Consider the following 22,126-nt stretch of genomic DNA (forward strand, 5'->3'; position numbering starts at 1 on the left):
GAGTATTAGTAACGTAAACATTTTAAGTTCAGTTACAAAATTGGTATAAGTTCAACAAATTAAGTCCATATAACTATATAGCTACTTGAATGGTTTGGTATTGTTTCTAGTTTTAGTGTTAACACAAAAAATATAATTAATTCATTCATAGCGCATTCTTTTTGAGTTCTGCTTAATATAATCCGTTCAAGAGTTACGATAACTCTTTTTCACTGAGTCAAAGTAACGTTTTTAAAAAATTATAAGTTAAACTAACTTATTTTATTTAGTGATTTTGACTGTTAGGTTTTACAGTGCTGTATGTATTGTAAAAACTGTATATATTGCTTTAAGAGTGTGTTTTCTTTACATTAGAGTAAAAAAATAAAGCCAAAAAGCTCAAAATCTCAAAACTGACAGGTCCATAAAAAACTGTTTTTGCCAGCAGTGTTTCGCCTTAAATCATAACAAGTGAACACTTTATTTCATGCTGAAGAGTGAAGTCCAGTTAGCTTCAGACAGATTATAAAACTTCAGTCGTGCACTGATGATTTCTGGAGCTCTATAAAGATAAATATGATGTGACGTCTCTTGAAGAAGAAAAAAACTGTTTCAAATCTAGTTGTAGAGTTACAAATCTGAACAGGGAACATCATGTTCTCTCAGCCTGACTCGGGTTGTATAATGTAAAGGATGACAGATGACAACTAGTCAGGCTTTTTTTTTTTTTTTTACTTATTCCAGTGTCAAACCTGCCAAGAATGTGTCCATGTCACATAACATAGTATTTGAGGAATAAAGGTTATTACACGTACATATCAATCTACACACAGTATTATACAAGTGTAAATACCCCAGCACTACTTTATTTGAAGTTTAATATACTTTATTTAAAATTTAAGCTGACACAAATGTGAGATTTGCTGTGCCCTTAATAATTAATGCTTATCAAAAATGACCAAACATAAATATACAAATATAAATGTATACGAATTTTAAAAAAAAATCCCAGTCTAAATTAAATATAAATTTGAATAAATGGTTTATTCAGAATTTATATATGTCCTTATGTAAATTGTAACAAAGAATACTAAAATATAACAAAACTACTATGTATATGAGAATTGTTATATTTACTATAAAAAATAAATACTAATACTATCCCTTAATACTATGATTCATATAACATCTAAAGTATTCTAAATACCTAATTTCTGTAAATCTGTAATTTGTTTAAATAAAAAATATGATCGTTATCTGTAATATCTCGTTCAGTTTTCTATTTGAATTTGTGCAAAAGTGTTACATGTATAAATATAGTGCCTAAACAAATATTTGCATTGATGTGTTGGTTTGCTTTTGAACATAATCCTCATTCTGGTCTTGTTTTAAGGTACAGGCTTTGATAATTCTTGAACAGATGTCTGCAGTTTCGAATAATTAAAAAACAAAACAAAAAAAAAAAAAAGTCACAGCGGTTGACATTTATTGTAATAAAAATGTATTATTTTATCACAAATAATATAAATTAAAAACTGGATGACCCTAAAAAGTATATAAAATTAAAGCATGTGGGCCAAGTAAGTACTGTTCCAAATTTGACACACACACATACACACACACTTAAAAAACACACATTTTTGTAAGCTGCTATACCAATGATGGCCACTAGGCTAGGTAATCTTCATGACCAGTTGGTAATTCCTAAAGGACACTTGTTTACCTATCTTTCATAGTAAATGTCAATTAAATTCTTAACGTTTAAAAATAAATAAATAAATCAAAGAAAATATATTTTCTTTGGATATTTTACGGTGGTGACACGGTGGTGCAGAGGTTAGCACTGTCGCTTCGCTGGTTCGAGGCCAGACTGGGTCAGTTGGCATTTCTGTGTGGAGTTTGCATGTGTTGGCATGGGTTTTCCCCAGGTGCTCCGGTTTCCCCCACAGTCCAAACACCTGCGATATAAGTGAATTGGATAAACTAAACTGTCCGTAGTGAATGGGTGTTTGGATGTTTCCGAGTACTGAGTTGCAGCTGGATGGGCATCCGCTGTGTAAAACATATGCTGGAACATTTCGTGGTTCATTTCGCTGTGGTGACCCCTGATGAATAAAGTGACTAAGCTGAAGGAAAATTAATAAATGAATGAATAATTTACATAAAAACTGAAGTTTAAGTGATTCTAATAGTGCTTATTCATTTCCGTAACAAATGCCACAACTGACATATTATTGATTTTTTCTTTTGCTACCTTCTCTTGTCACAAATCAATAAATTTTTGTCATAAAACATGCACAAATCTACATAAAATGAACTGCAAAACAGTGGCTAGAGCTTACAGAGCAACAATATACAGTACAGTAACAATATATAGTATAGAATGTATTAGTATACTAATTATATATATAGTAGTAGCAATATATAGTCAATATTAGGTCAGGTTAAGTATAAAATATATCAGATATTAAGCATGCAATGGCAAATAGGAAGGCAGACCAGTAAATAATACCGATTAATGCTGCCTAATAATGAAAATGCTCATAAAAATAAAAGGAATTACAGTGAAAATATATGTATCTATAAAAAGAGTAATTTTAGTGCATTTAGTCTCCATTCACTTTTAGAAATATACATGAGGCAGTGCAGAGAAGTATTTGATTGACATGTAAAATGATCAAAGTTACACGACTGCAGGTTTTACAGAGACAGGAACTTACAGTGACAGAACTGGGCTAAACAACTTTAGCAGAACATTTCGCAAATTCATCGTACAAAACTGCATTTCAGGTCAATACTTTGCTTCTAAAGTCAGAGCCAATAGGAATAACCTACTTCGGGAGCCCCACTTAATCCACTTGGATCACAATAATATTTTATTTTAATACCTACGAGTGCAGAACAATTCCATACTTAAAGCCCTTCATAATGTTAAAATAATACTGCAGACAAGTCATCGAATGCAGAAAATCCCTTTCCACTTTCACCCTCAGAGTTTATGAATAGAAACGAGCATCTCAGGCAGAGTTTATATTAACATATAGACCATATACATTTCGGCAGAAGTTGGAAAACGTCTATCTTCACACGCTGAGCTCAGACGAGAAATAAATAAGTCACATTTTGCCCTACATGTTTAGCATGCTAAACGATCAGGTTGAAAATGTTTTTTTTAGAGCAGGGTGAGTTTCCTTCCAGCAAAACAGTCTTTACCATACACAGCTGGCAAATGGAAAATACCAGCGATTTATCAAATGCTCCTCAATTATGGATGCTGGATATCTTGCACCGGTTTGCAGTAATACATTTCCAGCCTGTAAGTGGAGAGAGGGAAAGTGAAGATACACACACACACACACACAGACACACACTCACTTTTCAAATGGCCAGAGGCAGACGAAGAGGCGAAAGGTTGAATCAATAGCTTGTGTTACAAAACCTCCAGCCATATAGAACAAACTAATCAGGATTTATTGTATTCCGGGTGAATTATAAAAAAAAGTAATAGCCTGACCATTACAGAGTATTGCAAACATCATTTAAAGTTTAGTCACACATTTCTTGCACAGTAGCACTGTACACTAGTTAAATTAAAAGTTTTGGATATAACTATGTAATGGATTGATTTTAAAGTTATGGATAATTTAATTAAGAAATGTTTCGGTAATTTGACTTGCTGCAAAAATAATGAATAAATAATTTAGGAACTTTTGTCAAATCTTTTGTTTATCCTGTATTTACGGAACGCTGATATAAATGTAAGATTTTTTTTTCTTTACTTGTCTTTTGGGCAAAGATAATGAAAATTTCTGGATGGATGGATATGGATGGGGATAGATGGATGGATAAGGATGACTATGGGTGGCTATGGATGGATGGAAATGGATGGCTATGGATGGATGGATATGGATGGCTATGGATGGATGTATATGGATGGATATGGATGGCTATGAATAGATGAATATGATAGGCTATGGATGATATAGATGGTTATAGATTGATATAGATGGATATGGATCGATGGCTATGGATAGGAATGGCTATGGATGGATAAGGATGGATGATATGGATGGACGGATGTATATGGACAGATGGATAGATATATTTTTAAATATAGAGATTTCTCCAAGAACACCTGCAAAAGTATAAAACATTTTATACTGAATATTCAATTCGTGTTTTTTTATTTATCTAAAGCTTTTTACAACGTAGATTGTGTCAAAGTAGCTTAACATAGTTCTAGTAAAATACAGATTAACAGTCCATCTTAACATAGTTCTAGTAAAATCCAGATTAACATAGTTCTTGTAAAATCCAGATTAACATAGTCCATCTTAACATAGTTTTAATAAAGTCCAGATTAACATAGTGCAGTTTAACATAGTTCTTGTAAAGTCCAGATTAACATAGTCCATCTTAACATAGTTCTAATAAAGTCCAGATTAACATAGTGCAGTTTAACATAGTTCTAATAAAATCCAGATTAACATAGTGCAGTTTAACATAGTTCTTGTAAAGTCCAGATTAACATACACTGTAAAAAATGAATCTTGAGGCTTGTAATTTTCATTAAAAAAATTAATGTGGTCATTAAAAATAATGAGCATATTTTCTTAAAAAAATTGATATTCTGGATTTATTATAAAATATTAAGAAGATTTCGCTAATATAACTAAGATTTTAATTTCACTTATTTTTTTAAGCAAACTAGTGCAATTATTAAGCTTAATTTGAGAAACCAGTTAAGCTAATAAAATTGAGGAAAGATGGCTTCACGTTTATTTTAAGAAAATTCACTCAATTATGTGGATTTGATTGAGATGTTTGCATTTGAATCTCAACAACGGCAGTGATCAGACGACATTTTGAAGGAGCAGATCAACAGCGAGCATGTTAAGAGGTAAGCATTTTATCATTTACAGTTTATCATTTTATTGTCTTAAGTAGCCTAATTTCTTTCAGGAAAGACACATGCTGTTCAAACTTGTTCAGGAGCTTAGTTTTTGCCATATGATGTATATAGGGATACACAGGTATTTTTAACCACCCATTCCTATTTGAAATTGATTTGCTTCAATGTTCATTCTGAATTATATAATGAAGTTGAACAAATTATTTGCATCGTAATATTTAACAGCAATGATCAGGCAACAGTTAAGCAGACGAACAACAGTGAGCTTGTTAAGTGGTAAATCTAAGCTAAGCTAAGTTAGCTAGCTATTCAATGAGGTTTATGTACAGCTAGTGCTTTTCCATTTCATAAGGTTCCTTTTACAGCATTGATGATGTAATGTAATGAACTGTTTATATATAATACTGTACATAAATACTAATATTTGTTTGCTTCATTTTTCAGTTTAATGAAGAAAACTTTTGCAGAGTTTTCCCACTAAAGAGGAGCAGTTTATTGAGGCAGATTTTGATAAAGAGAATGGGTGCCATACATCAGGTATTTTTAATAATGTTATTTGTGTATTATTATTATTATTATTATTATTATTATTATTATTATTACTAATTTCTACACTTTTTTGCACCAGACCTCACATTAAATCAGGGATGAAACGAGAGATGTCGTCCTCTGTTGCTGGTCTATCTGTATGAATAAGAGGAAGAGCTCATCCAGGAGTGCAATGTAAGTGTCTCAAACCGTTTCAGATATTTATGGTCTTCCGAAAACTGCATTTTATATTTTTGCATGCTTTCAAAAAAATGTATAGCTCAAGCATTACACTGTTGAATGCACTATTCCTTGTATAAACATGGTATGTTTTTTTTAAATGTCTGTACACTAGTATACATTTAAACACCCTGTCCATTATAAGTCAAAATACTTGTGTATTTGTGTCAGTCAGTAACATCTACTCAAACATTATGAAGAATTACTGTTCACAGATATAAAAAGAAATGGTTTATTTCATTAATATATTTCCTTAATGTGTTTTAGTAAACCTTAAACATTTGAAATGTACAACTGCATAATTTCAATATAATAAACGTAAATGTTTATTTTACAGTGTGGGAATGCACAGAGAATTGCTGTCTGTCAGAGGGATGACCAACCATGAGGACTTCTGCATTGTCTTGGAGGATAAGTGAGTCATGGCTAGCCTGGAAAATCTAGAATCGCTGAACTGGATTTATACAAATATTCCACAAATTAAAATCACTTACAAAGAAATGAATATTAAGTTTGCAATACACAAATTCTGTCAACTATTGTCTAAAATGTGACTATTTCTACAAAGGAATGTTGACAGGTCAGTTTTTTCCATGACATGGATAAAGGAATTTTTATCAGAGATTAACATTGCTGTAAATTTTATATAGATTTGTTTAACATATTGTACCATTTTGTTATCAGTGTAACATGTAATAAAATGATATTTGTCCTAAATGTATTGTGTATGTATTTCATTATACATTCAATATTTTACATTTTATGAATGAGTAATTTTCAGTAATAAATTTGAGTAAATAATGATTTATTTGCATATATTATAAAAGCACATTCCACTAATAATATTAAAATCATCATCTATCACTTAAAAAAACTAGTAATTTTCACATGATTCTTTCAAGTGGTTTTTGTTAAAAAAAATGAATATGAGTAAATGGTGGTGGATTAGCTTAAATTATAAAAGCACATTCCGCTAATAATATTAAAATCTTCATTTATCACTCAAAACATTTAGTAATTTTCACATGATTCATTCAAGGGGTTTTTGCAAAAAAAATCAAGTCTTGAAATTTACTTAAAAATAATACGTGCAATAGTGTTACCACAATTTTTTTTTGTAAATAGCACATAAGATTTTTTACAGTGTAGTCCATCTTAACATAGTTCTAATAAAGTCCAGATTAACATAGTCCAGTTCAACATAGTTCTAGTAAAGTCCAGATTAACATAGTCCAGATTAACATAGTTCTTGTAAAGTCCAGATTGGCATAGTCCATCTTAACATAGTTCTAGTAAAATCCAGATAAACATAGTTCTTGTAAAGTCAACATTAACATAGTCCAGTTTAACATAGTTCTAGTAAAGTCCAGATTAACATAGTTCTTGTAAAATCCAGATTAACATAGCCTATTTTAACATAGTTCTAATAAAGTCCAGATTAACATAGTCAAGTTTAACATTGTTCTAGTAAAGTCCAGATTTCATCCAATATGAATTTTCTATTTAAAGAAAACTAGTTTTGCATTTAATTGTTGTCAGATTTGATCTCTATGTTCCCTTAAGTGAGAAATGCTTATACTGTACTTAGGAGATACAGTGTTGTCTTTACAAAATATTTCCAATCCTTCTATTTCTCCAATTCTCTCTATCAACGTCTATTTAAAACATAAAACCACACATATTAAAAGCAATATTAAAGTCAAATACAAGCCAAACACTTTGGTTAGAGTGTTCTCTAAAACACCAGGAGATCTTGACTATAAACATGTGCTTAACAAATGTATTTTTTCTTCTATTTCTGCAACAAGTGCCACAATGCAGCTATGACCGACTTTCAATAAATAAAAAAGGAAAGGTGTAAAAGAGGCAAATGTATAATTCATCAGGACAGGAAGCACAATTACAAACTTTTTCTAGCTTGATTTCCTCCGTCTCGCTGGGTGTCTCGGTAATCAGAGAGTTTCTGGCATGCAGATAACAGGAAATCAACAAGCCCAACATGCGTCCAACTCACTAAATCACTGCTTATTACTGTACAGGAAAAGAGACTCACGACATAAAAGTAGGAAAGAGGTAAAGAGAAGGGGAAAGATGATGATTACAGGTCACTCTTACGCAACTCTACAGACATTTCAACACTCTTGTGACTCATTTCAGTGAGTCACTTCGTTGAGCTAATTTGCAGGATATTATTTATTCAGGTAATTATTCACGTTTTCGCACAATGTGCCGTGAAGAAGCAGTTAAGATGTGGTAGATGAGATTTTCCTTTTTTTTAATACGTAACAGAGCTGCTGTTACAAGAATCAAAACAGGTTTGAGAGAAAGAATATTATGTTTTGGGGAAAAATATGTACATTTGAAGTCAGAATTATCAGCCCTCTTGAATTATTAGCCCCGCTGTACCTTTTTTTCCAATCTCTCTTTAATGAGATTTGTTTCAACATTTCTAAACATAATAGTTTTAATCATCTCTAATAACTGATTTCTTTTAATTCGCCATGATGACACTAAATCATATTTGACAAGATATTTTTCAAGATACTAGTGTATTCAGCTGAAAATGACATTTTAAGGATTAACTAGGTTAATTAGGCAAGTTAGGATAATTAGGCAAGTCAATGTATAATGATGATTTGTTCTGTAGACAATCAAACAAAAAATATTGCTTAAAAGGGCAAATAATATTGACCCTAAATAGTTTTTTTTAAATGTAAAACTTATTTTATTCTAGCCAAAATAAAACAAATAAAACTTTCTCCAGAAGAAAAATATTACAGGAAATATTGTGAAAGATTTCTTGGAGGTCTAATAATTCTGTCTTCAACTCTATAAATATATACAGCTCTGGAAAATGTAGATGACCAAATTACTTTGACCAACATCAATAACAAATGTCTTATCATTGTCTATGTATACTTTATACTTACTATATACTTATATATACTTATATACATATATATATATATATATAGAAGCGGCTTTTGTTTTAAAGGCTGATAAGAAGACAACGCAGAAGATGGATCAAGTTTAGCACCATCACTGTTCAAAGTAAAGAAAAGATCAAGCTTTAGGATCTTAGTTTTAATTTTAAAAATGCTGCATCGAAAATGAACCAAACTGTGACATAATTTTGTCATATAAAATCAAACCACTGTTACATTAAAACACTGTTATATATATATATATATATATATATATATATATATATATATATATATATATATATATATATATATATATATATATATATATATATATATATATATATATATATATATATATATATATATATATGTGCACAATATCACACGAGTAGCAGTGCAATATGGCTGTATATTGGCACTGGTGGGAGGCATGGTTTGGCTCGAGGTCACAGGCTGACTTTAGAGCTAGTATTTGAATGATTCTCAATAATTTCTAAAGTAATGACAAAACAGGTGTTTTTGCTCACATTTTGAGATTATAAGGCTGAACGACATGAAATGCCATCAGTCTACAGAGATTTCCCAGTATTTCTCTGTTACAATCGGGATATCACAATATTTAACCCTGAAAAAGCCAGTGCAAAGCAAACACTACCAGATTACTATGGTATAAATACAGCACTACAAAATACAAAAGAGAGAGATTGACTTAAAATGCCACTTACCTGTTTTGATCAGCTGTAGTTTGACATTAACGCTGAGTTTTTCACCCCTAAGGACTTTTTTTTGTATGCAGTCTCTATTGGTGTGCTAATTTTTGCAGTGTGACCTTAAGTTGTATTGTTAAATAGGGACTGACTAATCTAGTGTACAGTATATACACAAATATTGTATAAGATCCTACAGAAAGTATACATTTAAAAGAGAGATATGTAAGGGATGTACTCAACATAAATAAAAGATGACAGAATACATATTGTGTGTAAATTACATTTGCAGATTCAAGGGTATTTAACAAAGTAGCTTGCGTTGAATTGAATGCAAATTACATGCAAATTACAAAATAAATATAGCCACTGGGGCTTTTTTGCCATTTTATTTTATCGATTTATGCATTATGTTTGCATGTATAGGTTGACTGAATTCTAAACTGAACTGCAAATCATCTTGATTATTTGATGGGCTACATTGACAACAAGTGTTTTTCAGCCACCAATAAACATGATGAAAAGTTGATGTGACTATGTTCAATTTCATTAAGTTCCCTTTGCAGCATCGATAATTTAATTTAATTAAAATGTTGTCTGTTAAATAGACTTACTGTAAGCATTCAAGTGCAAAACAAAATGAAAAGCCAGTTAAATGCAGCTCTGTCAGTGCAGAAACTCCACTGAAAATACTGTGGTAAAATGAATGTCCATATTTTAAAGACATGAAGAGAAACAACGGAATTGAATGCAGTGCTACAGTATCCACTTTATATCTTTATATCAATCAGGCAGTTAAGACCATTGACTTCTTGAAACAAACCATCTCTAAATCTGGGGAGTTTATAACAGCATGATATTTCGCCAGAAGCGCCTGAGCTGGCTTATTCAAAATTAAAAGTCCCTATGCATATAGTAAAGTCCGTTACAAATCCTAATATTATTTCCCAGCACTCAAAAACCTGTCTTTCCCCAAACCCTGACAGAAGCACTGCTGGAAATCCATGTTCAGGATGCTCTACATCTGCATGGGTTGCTTGTTTCACTCCGTCTGACATAAGAGTTTGATTATTCCAATGCTGTCTTAAAGGCTTATCTCCCCACACTCTCTAACTAAAAACGAACCCACAGCCTAGTCTATCAAGCTACAAGCGTGTAGACAGTCCTGAGGCGAAAAAAACAGATCAATACTGTCAAATAGGCAGCTTGGAGACTCCGGTGACAGTGAGAGAGGAGGTGAAAGAAAGCCTTCTGTTTGACAAATCAGCCAGTGAGGGTGACGATTTGGCTGGAACGGAGGGCATTTGTGATTCACAGTGGATGCAGGACTTACCGCATGACTTCCTCCAGACAGCCCGAAGAGCTTTTGTGTTCAAAATCACCTCTGTTGACCCGAAAGGCCTCATCCCGCCGTGGACGCCAATCTTTACACATAATGCACTCTCCCTAGGTGGAAAAAAACAAGGTGAGAATATAGCAAGGAGTGGAGGATACAGGCACAGCAGGAAAAATAAGTATTAAAAAACATCATTTTTTTTCTGGTAATTAAATTATTTAAATAAAATTAAAAATAAGATTTTGGACCCAGACCCATATTTTGATTAAAAAATAAATAAATAAATATATAAATAAATATTCAGGAAAAAAGGGCCAAAAACCAGACTTGATTAAGGGTACAAGTTGAGTATACCAAACCATATTACATTAGATTTGCCATTGGTAATATCCTAATTTATTTGCTAATATTTAAAAATAACTAGAAAACTTTGATTTAAAACATATTAATTAACGATGCAGTATAATTTTTAACATTTTCTAATGAACTTATTATAGTAAAAACATAAACAATCCCATTTATAAACACAACGGAGATCAATGCTGAATACACTAGTCGAGCTGCTCCTGTCTTTGCTCGCCAGTGTCTTGTGCATTGTCCTCTATCTGTCAAGTGACAGTATTCACATTTTAAAGTCTTATTCACTTACAACATTCAATTTTAGTTGGCTTTTTTGTAGCTCCTCAATTAAACATAGAAACAAAAAAGTTAGGTTTAATTGAAAATGACGATCTCTGTCAAAGGCATTCGCCACAATCAACTTCCTATCATTCACTCTCTCTTTTCAGTTAGGATAGTGGGCCAAACCAAAAGGTTACCATGGGCCAACTTTGGCCCGCAGGCTGTACTTTGGTCACCTCTGCTCCAAATAATGTTTTATAATATTCTAAAATATAATATTAAAAAAATGTTCAAACTCAATGTATACTTAATATAAATATGTGTCCTGATCTGATCTTCTGTTGGAAGAAGTCGCACCATTCTATTTTAAGATACAGTCCGATAATGTGAAAAAAGCAATGATTTTTTTTTTAGCTAGTTACACAGAAAAAAACATTCAAAAATAATCTCACAAAGTTTTGCAGTCCAGATCATTGAGTTAAGTTATTAAAACGACTTTTAAATTGACTTCAAGTTGGAAATGAACATTACTTTTCTAATAATTATTTGTTTGTTTGTTTGTTTTTACTTCGGTACAACACAGATTTTCTTCTTTTTTTGTAATGGAAAAACTATATTTTTAATCCTTACATAATATTATTTTGATTTGAACAAAACTAAAAATTAATATATATTAATTTTTTTCTTATATTATAGTTATGACTTGGTCGAAACAAAAATGTAACTTCATATTAAATTTAAATATTTATTGTGCTCAAGAAAAAAGAAAAAAAAAAGCAAAGCTTAAATGTTGTTTATATAGGCTATGAGTTGATTACGTTGATTCAACTTATGTAGGGAAAAAAAAAAGTTTTACTATAAAATCATAGTACAGTACAGTAAACTATGATAAACTATAAAAGATACATGTAAAATTAGGCTATTGCTATTTAGTTATTTTATTTTCAAGACCTGATGTAGACTATCTGCTGCTATCTGCTCACATTTTGCATATACATAAAACTGAAAAACACATAAGCAGCATCTTTTTTCATGTTGACATGGCTTTGAAACTGCTGGTTTAATGTAGATGTACTACTTTGAGGAAAACTAATGCTTTACGTTTTTTCCTAGAGGGATCTTTATTTTTTTGGGTAAAGGCAAGTTAAATAAACAGGATACAATCAGAAACCATTTTTTTTTCCCACAAACCAATATAAAAATGTACTTTGAATGAAAGACTTTTCCTGTCTACTAGTTTTATTCAGTGTACTAATAAGCATTTAATACTTTGTATTAACATTATTTATTTATTTATTTATTTATTTATTTATTTATTTATTTATTTATTTATTTATTTAGTAATGACAGCTTTAAGACACCACTTGTATAGAGATTGGAGCCACAAGCATTGCTCAGGTGTGAATTTTTTTTCTCAGACTTCACCAGAGTCTAAACATTCTGATGGTTCTGTTGGTTTGGTCTATCATTTCTGATCCTTACTGCTCAATTTCTTATTGATTCAGGTCTGGTGATTGTGTGGGCCATTGTAGCAGCTTTATTTTCTTTTCTGAAACCATTCAAGACATTTTTTTGGATGTGTGTGGGATAATTGTTGTGCTTGTATGTCTACCCTGGTTTCATTTGATCATCTGGTAATTGCTTTCTAAAACGAAGATATTTCATCTGCTGTCTGGGCTTTCCATGTCTTTTTAACACCTCCCTTTTTCATGTATTCAATACATTTCCCCATGACTCGTTCCATGTTATTACACAATTTCTGAACTACTTAATTGTGTTTTCTTTATATGTATGGATTACTTTGGTTGTCACTGACATCTGGTGAATATTTTAAGTCAACATCTCCTTCAGAAATATATTTTTCTGAGAAAAATGGTGATGTGTTCAATACTTATTTCACCTGCAGTACATCCTTCTTTCCTCTTTTATAAATCAGCAAGAACGACTCTCCTTGAACCCTTCGCTGACACTAAATGGCAGACCTTGCCACGAGGCACCCAAAAGATCTCGTTAGTCAGAATATCTGGCCGAACGCGAGGATTCCCTTCAACTAAAAGCTGTACCCTTGAAACTCTTCCCGCTTGACTTGTCTGATAATGATAGCATGATGTTATAAACTTGTGACCTCTGAATAGTTAGATAGGATGAGAATAAGATGCACTTGTTTAGGGCCATTTTAATTTTAGAGCCACCTGAAGGCAGATGCATGCATTTGCATATATCAGACGCATCTTTCCAGGGGGAGAAAGAAAACCGCAGTCATCTCTATACCCAAGTGCATTATCCTAATGAAGATTTCAATGCATTTGAAGTCATTTAATTCTTTTCAAATTTGGTGATGGCCTCCGGTTATGCGCGTGTTTCTTTAATGAGTTATAGCCATGGGTTGAATATGCAGCATTTTTATAGAATGAATCTGGCTTGAGTGATGTCAAAAGGCCAATAACTGTGTGCATTAGACAATTATATGGACACCGCAGTTGTAAACAAATAAGTTTAAAGAAGTTAAGATGAATAGGTATAATTAATTTTACCACCCAAGTTTGGGGATTCCAAACTTTAGTAATATCAACAGATCACACATTAGTGCTATTTTCATACTGAAATGCTGCAGCCAGATGAATTTCATTTTTGCGTCTTGCTGTGCGATAACAATGACCCAGGAGAGTTTTCAAGAAAATAATGAGTCTCTGATACCAAGAATGGGTGCAAACTGTAAGTTGTTTCTGCAGGTGAAAATCTCTGATTCATTATCGCTTCTGTGCGCAAAGGGAACTTTCAAGAGATTATCTTTGAAAAATTCATTTTATACTGCCTAGTTAGGTTAGAGAACACAAAGAAGAGACACTGTAGAGTCCTTTTAATTTCACAAACCTGCTTTAAAGTGGACTTTGATGTACTTTCATGGCTACCTTTTTGTTCAGTCCTGAAAACCAGTCAATTTAAAATGATTTACATGTCTGACTTAGTGACTTGCATTTTCCTCTCCCTTTTTGCGATTATCTGCAGAACAAAGCAGTTATACAATGATTTGCCTAATTACCTTAACTTACCTAATTAACCTAGTTAAGACTTTAAATGTACTAGTATCTGAATACTAGTATCTTGAAAAATACTTAGTAAAAATTTTGTACTGTCATCATGACGAAGATAAAAGAAATCAGTTATTAGAAAAAAGTAAATAAAATTGTGTTTAGAATCTTCTTTCTGTTAAACAGAAATTGGGGGAAAAATATACAGGGAGCTAAAAGTTCAGATAGGCTAATAATTCTGACTTCAACTGTGTATCCTATACGTTACTTGACCAAAGTTTATTCAAGTTTTAGCAACAACAAATAACAACATGACTTCTAGTTGATCATTTGGTATCAGAAGTGGCTTATATGAAAGGCAAAAGGCCTCTAGATTACACTTATTTTACCAAAATAAAACATGATCATGCCTTGATTTTTAATTATTTAATTAGGACAGTAAGGTTTGACTTTGCTTAGACAAAGGTCTTGTCACTCAAATAATGTACAGTATAGAATATAAAGTCATGGTGCAGTGGAAAAACAATTAATGTTGTGTATGACTCCCATGAGTTTGGAGGACTGCATCCATACATCTCTGCAATGACTCAAATAACTCATTAATAAAGTCATCTGGAATGGCAAAGAAAGCGTTCTTGCAGGACTCCCAGAGTTCATAAAGATTCTTTGACTTCATCTTCAATGCCTCCTCCATCTTATCCCAGACATGCTCAATGTTCATGTCTGGTGACCTTCTTTCTTGGACTTGACCTTCTTTGCTTTCAGGAACTTTGATGTGGAGGCTGAAGTATGAGAAGGAGCGCTACCCTGCTGAAGAATTTGTTCTTAGGCTATTGATGTTGCCATGCACTGTGCAGATTTCTCGCACGCCCCATACCAAATGTGACTCCAAACCATGATTTTTCCATCACCAAACTTGAACAATTTCTGTAAGAATCTTGGGTCCATGGGGGTTCCAATAGGTCTTCTGCAGTATTTGTGATGATTGGGATGCAGTTCAACAGATGATTCATGGGAAAAATCTACCTTCTGCCATTTTTCTAAATTATCAACTAGAAGTCAAGTTATTAATTGTTGCTCTTACAATTGGAATCGATGACAACTGTTGTCAGGTAGTATATGTAGAAGATGTATATATTTTTAATTCAGGCAGGAAACGTTATACAACTAACTCAAACAAAGATGGGCAGAGGAAATATACAGGGGTCTAATAGTTCAGATAGGCTAATAAAATCGCCAGTAAATTAGTCAATAAATACATGAGAAAATGATTGATATGTTTAAAAACAATGTTTCTCAAAGAAAGATAGGAAGACATTTGGATATTTCACCTTTAACAGTGCAAAACAGAATTAAATGTTTCAAGGAATCTGGAAGAATTTCATTGCATAAAGGACAAGGGTGCATGCCTAAGCTGAACAACTGTGATCTCGGATCCCTCAGGCGGCACTGCTTCAAGAATCGTCATTTATCCAGAAGCAATATCACCACATGGGCTCAGGACTTCTCTGGCAAGCCATTGTAAAGTACCACAACAAATAGTTACATCCACAAATGCCAGTTAAAACTGTACTGTGGCAAAAAGAAGCCCTATGTTAACAGTGTCCTGAAGCGAAGTCAACAACTTTCGGCTCGAAGGCATCTGGGATGGATTAACACACAGTGAAAGCGTATACTTTGGCACAATGAAATACAAGTCAAAGTAAATTTAGAAAATCACTTTTTTTATTTGCATTTTCCACACTGTCTCAACTTTTTATGATTCGGGGTTATACGATACATGAAGTGAAATAACCTAGGGTTTACTTAATTACACTAGTTGATGTGCAAAAAAAAAAAAAAACTGTCATAATGACCAACGTCTCCTAACTGTTGGTCATTTAACATTACTAGTGACATTGCAAAAGTGCAAGGCAGGTTGAGAATTGGTAAACTTACTATAATAAGTGAAATTCTGAATCCTGTAAATGTTGCTTTTTATTTAATCAAGCACCACCTTCCTGAAATCACATTAAAGGGGAGATAAACACCTGCTCGCTACATGGGCTCAGGACTACTCCGGCAAACCATTGTCAAGTACCACAATACACAGATACATAAACAAATGCCAGTTAAAATTGTGCTGTGCTAAAAAGAAGCCCAATGGTAACAGTATCTAGAAGCGTCGTCGACTACTTTGGGCTCGGAGGCATCTGAGATGGACCATCACACAGTGGAAACGTGTACTGTGGTGCAATGAAATACAAATCAAGGTAAATTTAGAAAATCGCATCTTTCTTTTTTATTTGCGTTTTTCATATTGTCCCAACTTTTTCCGATTTGGGGTCATATGATACATAAAATGAAATAACCTAGGATTTACTCATTAAATCATTTGCTTGGCAAAAAACAATCATAATGACCATCGTCTCCTAACTGTTGGTCATTTACATTACTAGTATAATTGCAAAAGTGCACGGGTGGTTGAAAATTTGGCAAAATCACTACAATAAGTCAAATTCTGAATCTTGTAAAATGTAGCTTTTTATTTAATCAAGCAGCGCCTTCCTGAAATCGCATTAAAGGGGTGATAAATACCTGCTCGCTACATCTCCTCTATGAAAGCAGAGCCTCGCTGCGGTCGCTCTGCTAATTTGTTTACACATCCATGTGAATGTATCACAATAAATAATCTATGTGAGCCACAAGACTGCTAGCCAGACTTATAATATCACCCCTGCTTTCATGTTCTGGCTGTAAAAACACCTGATGATCACTCCCTTTAACTGTCCGATCTGCCTCACTAAAGACATTTATCCTCATCTTCTCCACATCAGGTTTGGCTTTGCATGAAGGCTCAGCAGGGATTTGCTTTTGTAGTTCAAATCTTTGTCGCTTCTGGTTTGCTGCATCGCCTCATATCAAAATGCCTCACAGATTAGACACCTCCACTTTTAAAATATTATTTTTAAAAAGAAGAAAAGGAGCCAAAGAGGGAAAATGTTTTCAAAGATGATACTTCACATGGAAATGCGGCAAAAGGCACAAAGGGAATTCTTAATCCAACTGCTAATGATGCGAAACAAGTGTTCCTCAGGAATATTGGATTTTCAAATAAGACTTGCCAAAGGCAGTTTAGCAGACCGCCACCAGCTGATATTTCTTATGACACTGCAAGATATTAGCTAAGAGTATAATATTTTTTTTCACGCTTATATGGCTATATGAATAACTTTTCAACTGCAGCATATGTGATGCCAGCTTAACAGGAAATACTTGCAGCAGCAAAAACTGGGGCTTTGTTTTTTGTTTTAATTCTTATTTGAACAAGTTTGTTAGCATAAAGGGCTTTGTTAATGCCTTATCTACATATCCATCAATACATACATACATACCATACATGCATGCATGCATACATACATACAGTGTTTGGGTTTGAGTTGCATACTAATATTACTTTTCTAAGTAACGAGTAAAGTAACGCATTACTTTTAAAAAATTAAGTAATAATATTTGAGTTACTTTTTTTAAAAAGTAACGCAAGTTAGTTTTTAGTTTAATTAATTAATTGGCTTTTAAAAAAATAATAAATGAGTTGGCGCCAATAGCCTAGTGGTTAGTGCGTCGATATATAGCACCCAGGTGCTCGTGGCAACCCGAGTTCGATTCCCGGCTTGAGGTCCTTTGCCGATCCTTCCCCTCTCTCTGCTTCCCAAGCTTTCTTGTCTGTTAATCTCCACTGTCCTGTCATTAAAGGTGAAAACCCCTAAAAAATATATAATAATAATAATAATAATAATAAATGAGCAGCACGGTGGTGCAGTGGGCTGTAGGGTTTAAATGCATTTAAAAATTTAAATGTATCATCTTTCTATTCTAAAAGATGTTAGATGAGCAAACTCTTATTTTTATTGGATATAACGATTTTAATAAAATTGTTTAGTTAAATGTAAAGCACTTTTGGCATAACATAACAAGATGGCATACTTACACAAATATTTATATTAAAGGGTACCTATAATGAAAATCCTCTTCTGGAAGCTGTTTGGACAGAACTGTGTGTAGGTATAGTGTGTCCAGAGTCATAGTGAGGTAAAGACAATAAGTCTCTATTTTTATTTCCTGATGTTAAAATAGAATCCAAATCCCTCCTATTTTAAATTCATCATTAAAAGATCTGTTCAGAACTCTGTGATTATCATTCACCATCAAATTTGATCAAAAATGAGTTTTACAAGTTTAAAACGTTTTTAAAACAGTGTATGTTTGTAATGAATGTTATCGTCTTCATCACCACAGCCGCATGTCAGTACAATAATAAAAGAAGACACTCCCAGTTTCTGGATGTTAAATCAGGTTTATTTTGTATATTACCATAACGGATATCCATACAGCAGTGGATATTAACATGTATTCTGTCACATTTGCCATGCAAAAACAGTGCAAAGTTAAACGTGCGTGCTTTTTGTGTGTGTGTACATGAACTTTGTAACTACATTGTGTGTGACTCATCGTTACAGAAAGGTGTGAATTAATTCCACAACAAAAACATCAAATAATCATTGGTAAAGTTCTTACTGTAGTATTTCTCACAAACGTTACATGAGATCTGCTTTCTTCATGTCTGTCACTGTGTTGTTTATCTGACACAGAGATTGAGGCACACTCTGACAGGCACGTGGGAATGGTGGGCGGGGAAAACTAGCATTGAAGGCACAGGCCACAAAACAGCTTCACTGTGTTTAGAGCAGAAAATTCTAATATACTGAAAGGTATAAGGTGCCCTTTTATAATTAACAATATCAATGTGTTAACTTTGGAAGACTTAAGAAATCAATATTTCATGGAAAAACTCAGATTTTCAATCAAAACATAATTGTCAATTTTTTTAATGGACTGACAGCCCTCCATTATTATTAGTAGTAATAATTGCTGTTAAAAAATATATATAAAGAAAAAAAATATACATTTTAAATCCCACTATAGGAAAACATCTCTTACTATACTATACTCTTACTAAAGGATCTGATGATGTATCATAATGTGTTACAGTTACCACAATCTATATATTTCAATCATTAATAACGTATGTATTCAAATGTTATATACTATATCAATGGCGTAGCGCAAAATGTGAGGGTCCCCTGCAAGGATTATTGAAGGGGGTTGACGATGATCGTGAACTGAGGAGCCACCGTGCTATATGCAAACAGTAAAGCATCTATCAACTCATCAAACGTCAAAAAGAACATGGATATGAAACATGGAAAATGAACTATACGGTTTCAATTCATGTTGATCTTTTATGTGAAGCTGCTTTGACACAATCCACATTGTAAAAGCGCTACACAAATAAAGGTGAATTGAATTTGAAACATGGATAAAAGCTTTTGCCAAATGCATAAATGTGATTCCAAACCTTATTAAATTATTAATTCAACACTGGTTTGTAAGACAGATATCAAAAGGTTTAATAATAAATATTTCCTTGATCTTTTCTGATAACACGAGATTAGCACTATAAATGATCGCACAGATTTCAAAACGCCCTCTCAGGTGTTAATAAAACTAACCTGATGGAATATGTTGCATAAAAATGGTGCAACTGATTAGCAAATTTGCCCCTCAAAAGCGCATAACAGACTGTTAATAGACTTTCCTCATTACAAGGTGCAGACTCTGGTCCACTATGATTACAGATAACGGCCGTGTCACACTGCATCTCCCCATCACTGGTAGTGTCATCCATCTGTATAACCTTGAGCAGTGTGAAAGAGTCTGTTTTTCTTGGTAAAAGCCTCTAAACAGGCTGCCCTTTCTCCCTTACACCTGTTCGGCTTAATATTAGCATATTTCTGTGAGGACAGAGTGTGCATGTGGAAGCAGACTGAGAGGATTAGAGAGAGATGAACATCAACATGACATACACTTAAAGCAGTAGCAAGGCAGTGCAAGTGAGAGGAGGTTAACATTTTATTTTCTGGGGCTTTACGATTCTGGCTAAAATGAGAATCACAGTTTTTTTATTTATTTTTTGCTTAAAAAAAAAAAGATCACGATTTTCTCTCCATTCTGTAGCTGTAAAATGAAGGTTAAAAAGTACGGTATTATTATTGTAATAACTCAAACATATGGATGTAACTATTCACCGTGAGCCGGTTGAAAATTGATTCAAATGTGATGATTCAAACGCGATACTTTTTTTTTTAACAGAGGGGGCGCTGTGTTAACAGGCACAAACTCTCTTTACCTGCGCATCAGCAGTGAGCAAGAGGTGAAGCCTCATTCACAATACAAGTGACTCGCAGCGGCAAAGCAACCGTTCATTTCAATGGAGGGTCAGTGACTTCCAGCGACCTCTGTCTACACAAGCGACAGCGACCGTTGGCGACCAGGTGGACGTGTCGAGCGATATGACCAGGTTGAGAATCCTACAACTTTATGCAAATGAAGCACAACTTTCTTGAGCGACAGCCAATAGGAGCACCAGAAGAGCTCACGTGATCCTCTCTCAGCTTGTTCAGAGGTCGGTTGTATTCTTCGTGCTGTTGACCTACACAGACTTGAGTTTGCAACAAGTCGCCACCCAGAGCGACAGGCTACTACAAAGTGAATACTCGCTACTACTGTTAATGAGGCATGAGGCGGCAGTGTAAAATGACAGGGTTGTTGCTCAGATATGGCTGCGGCCGACGTTAACGCAAATGATTTATATTCATTATTAAATTTCCAATTAATTGTATTTTATTAACGTTTACCCCCAACAGTCACAGTAACGTAAAATGTGATGATATAAATACAGTGTGTGACTCTTTCAACACCATAGGAAGGTGTCCACATTGCTGAGAAATGTAAATATAACAATGTGAAGACATGTGCAAGCACCTTTATGCTTCCCTCCTGACCTTGAAAATATAAGTGGCTGAATCGTAGAAATGGTGGATTAAGATCGTGTGAGGGTGGGGGGGGGGGGGGGGGTCGAAAACACAATTTTTATTTATTTTTTTATTAATTGTGCAGCTCTAGATGCATCTACATGGAAATATAGGCAATACTGATAACTCTTTACATTTGCAAGTCAAGCATACACTAATGAAAAACCAAACATGAAAACTGTTCATTTATAGATATTGTTTTACAGAGTAGACTTATTTCTATTGATTTACAGTAGTGCATATATCATCAAACATATACAGGCCTGAAGCAAGTGTGGAATTCAGGTAGTTCAAAAGACCCACCCCTCACTGACAAAGGTCCAGAATTTGTCCCATACATAAAGCTCATTTGTCCTATTTTGACTGCTATGCCATTATAAATTGTGAAAATAACCATCGAAGGAGGCTTTAAGACAAATCAGAATCCGCTTTTGGCTGTTGCTTCAGCGTGACTGAGGAAAGTTGAATGTGCTGGCCAGTTTGTCTTTGTCTAATAAATGACAATAGGCTAGTTTTTAATTTAAAGGGCAACTATTTTACCCCTTTTCAAGATTTAAGATAATTCTTTTGTGTCTCCAGAGTGTGTCTTAAGTTTCAGCTCAAAACACTCATCAGATTATTATATCTTTTTGAAAATTGGACTCTCTGAACACTATGTAGCTCTGAACACTATGTAGCTTTTTGTTGTCTGTACCTTTCATGCTAGTTCACCCCACCCACTGTTTCCACGTGCCTGTCAGAGTGTGCGTAAGTCTTCGCCTCAGCTGCGTCAGATAAACAGCACAGTGACAGACATGAAGGAAGCAGATCTTATGTAAAGTTTGTGAGAAAAACTACAGGAAGAGCTTTCCCAATGATTATTTGATGTAATTGTTTTGGAGTTAATTCAAACCTTTCTGCAGTGATGTTTTATACACAATGTTGTTACAA

At 33.5% G+C, this 22,126-nt stretch overlaps 1 long non-coding RNA gene across 1 annotated transcript; it reads left to right on the forward strand.

Annotated features, from left to right (window-relative positions):
• Positions 1–4,623: 4,623 nt before the first annotated feature.
• On the forward strand, positions 4,624–6,182 carry LOC130238974 (uncharacterized). Its single transcript, XR_008838662.1, has 4 exons — positions 4,624–4,879; positions 5,336–5,428; positions 5,520–5,614; positions 5,997–6,182. It is a non-coding gene; the product is annotated as an uncharacterized LOC130238974 (long non-coding RNA).
• The last annotated feature ends 15,944 nt before the right edge of the window (positions 6,183–22,126 follow it).

This window comes from Danio aesculapii, chromosome 12, assembly GCF_903798145.1.
Source record: "Danio aesculapii chromosome 12, fDanAes4.1, whole genome shotgun sequence".
NCBI classification, from domain to species: Eukaryota; Metazoa; Chordata; class Actinopteri; order Cypriniformes; family Danionidae; genus Danio; species Danio aesculapii.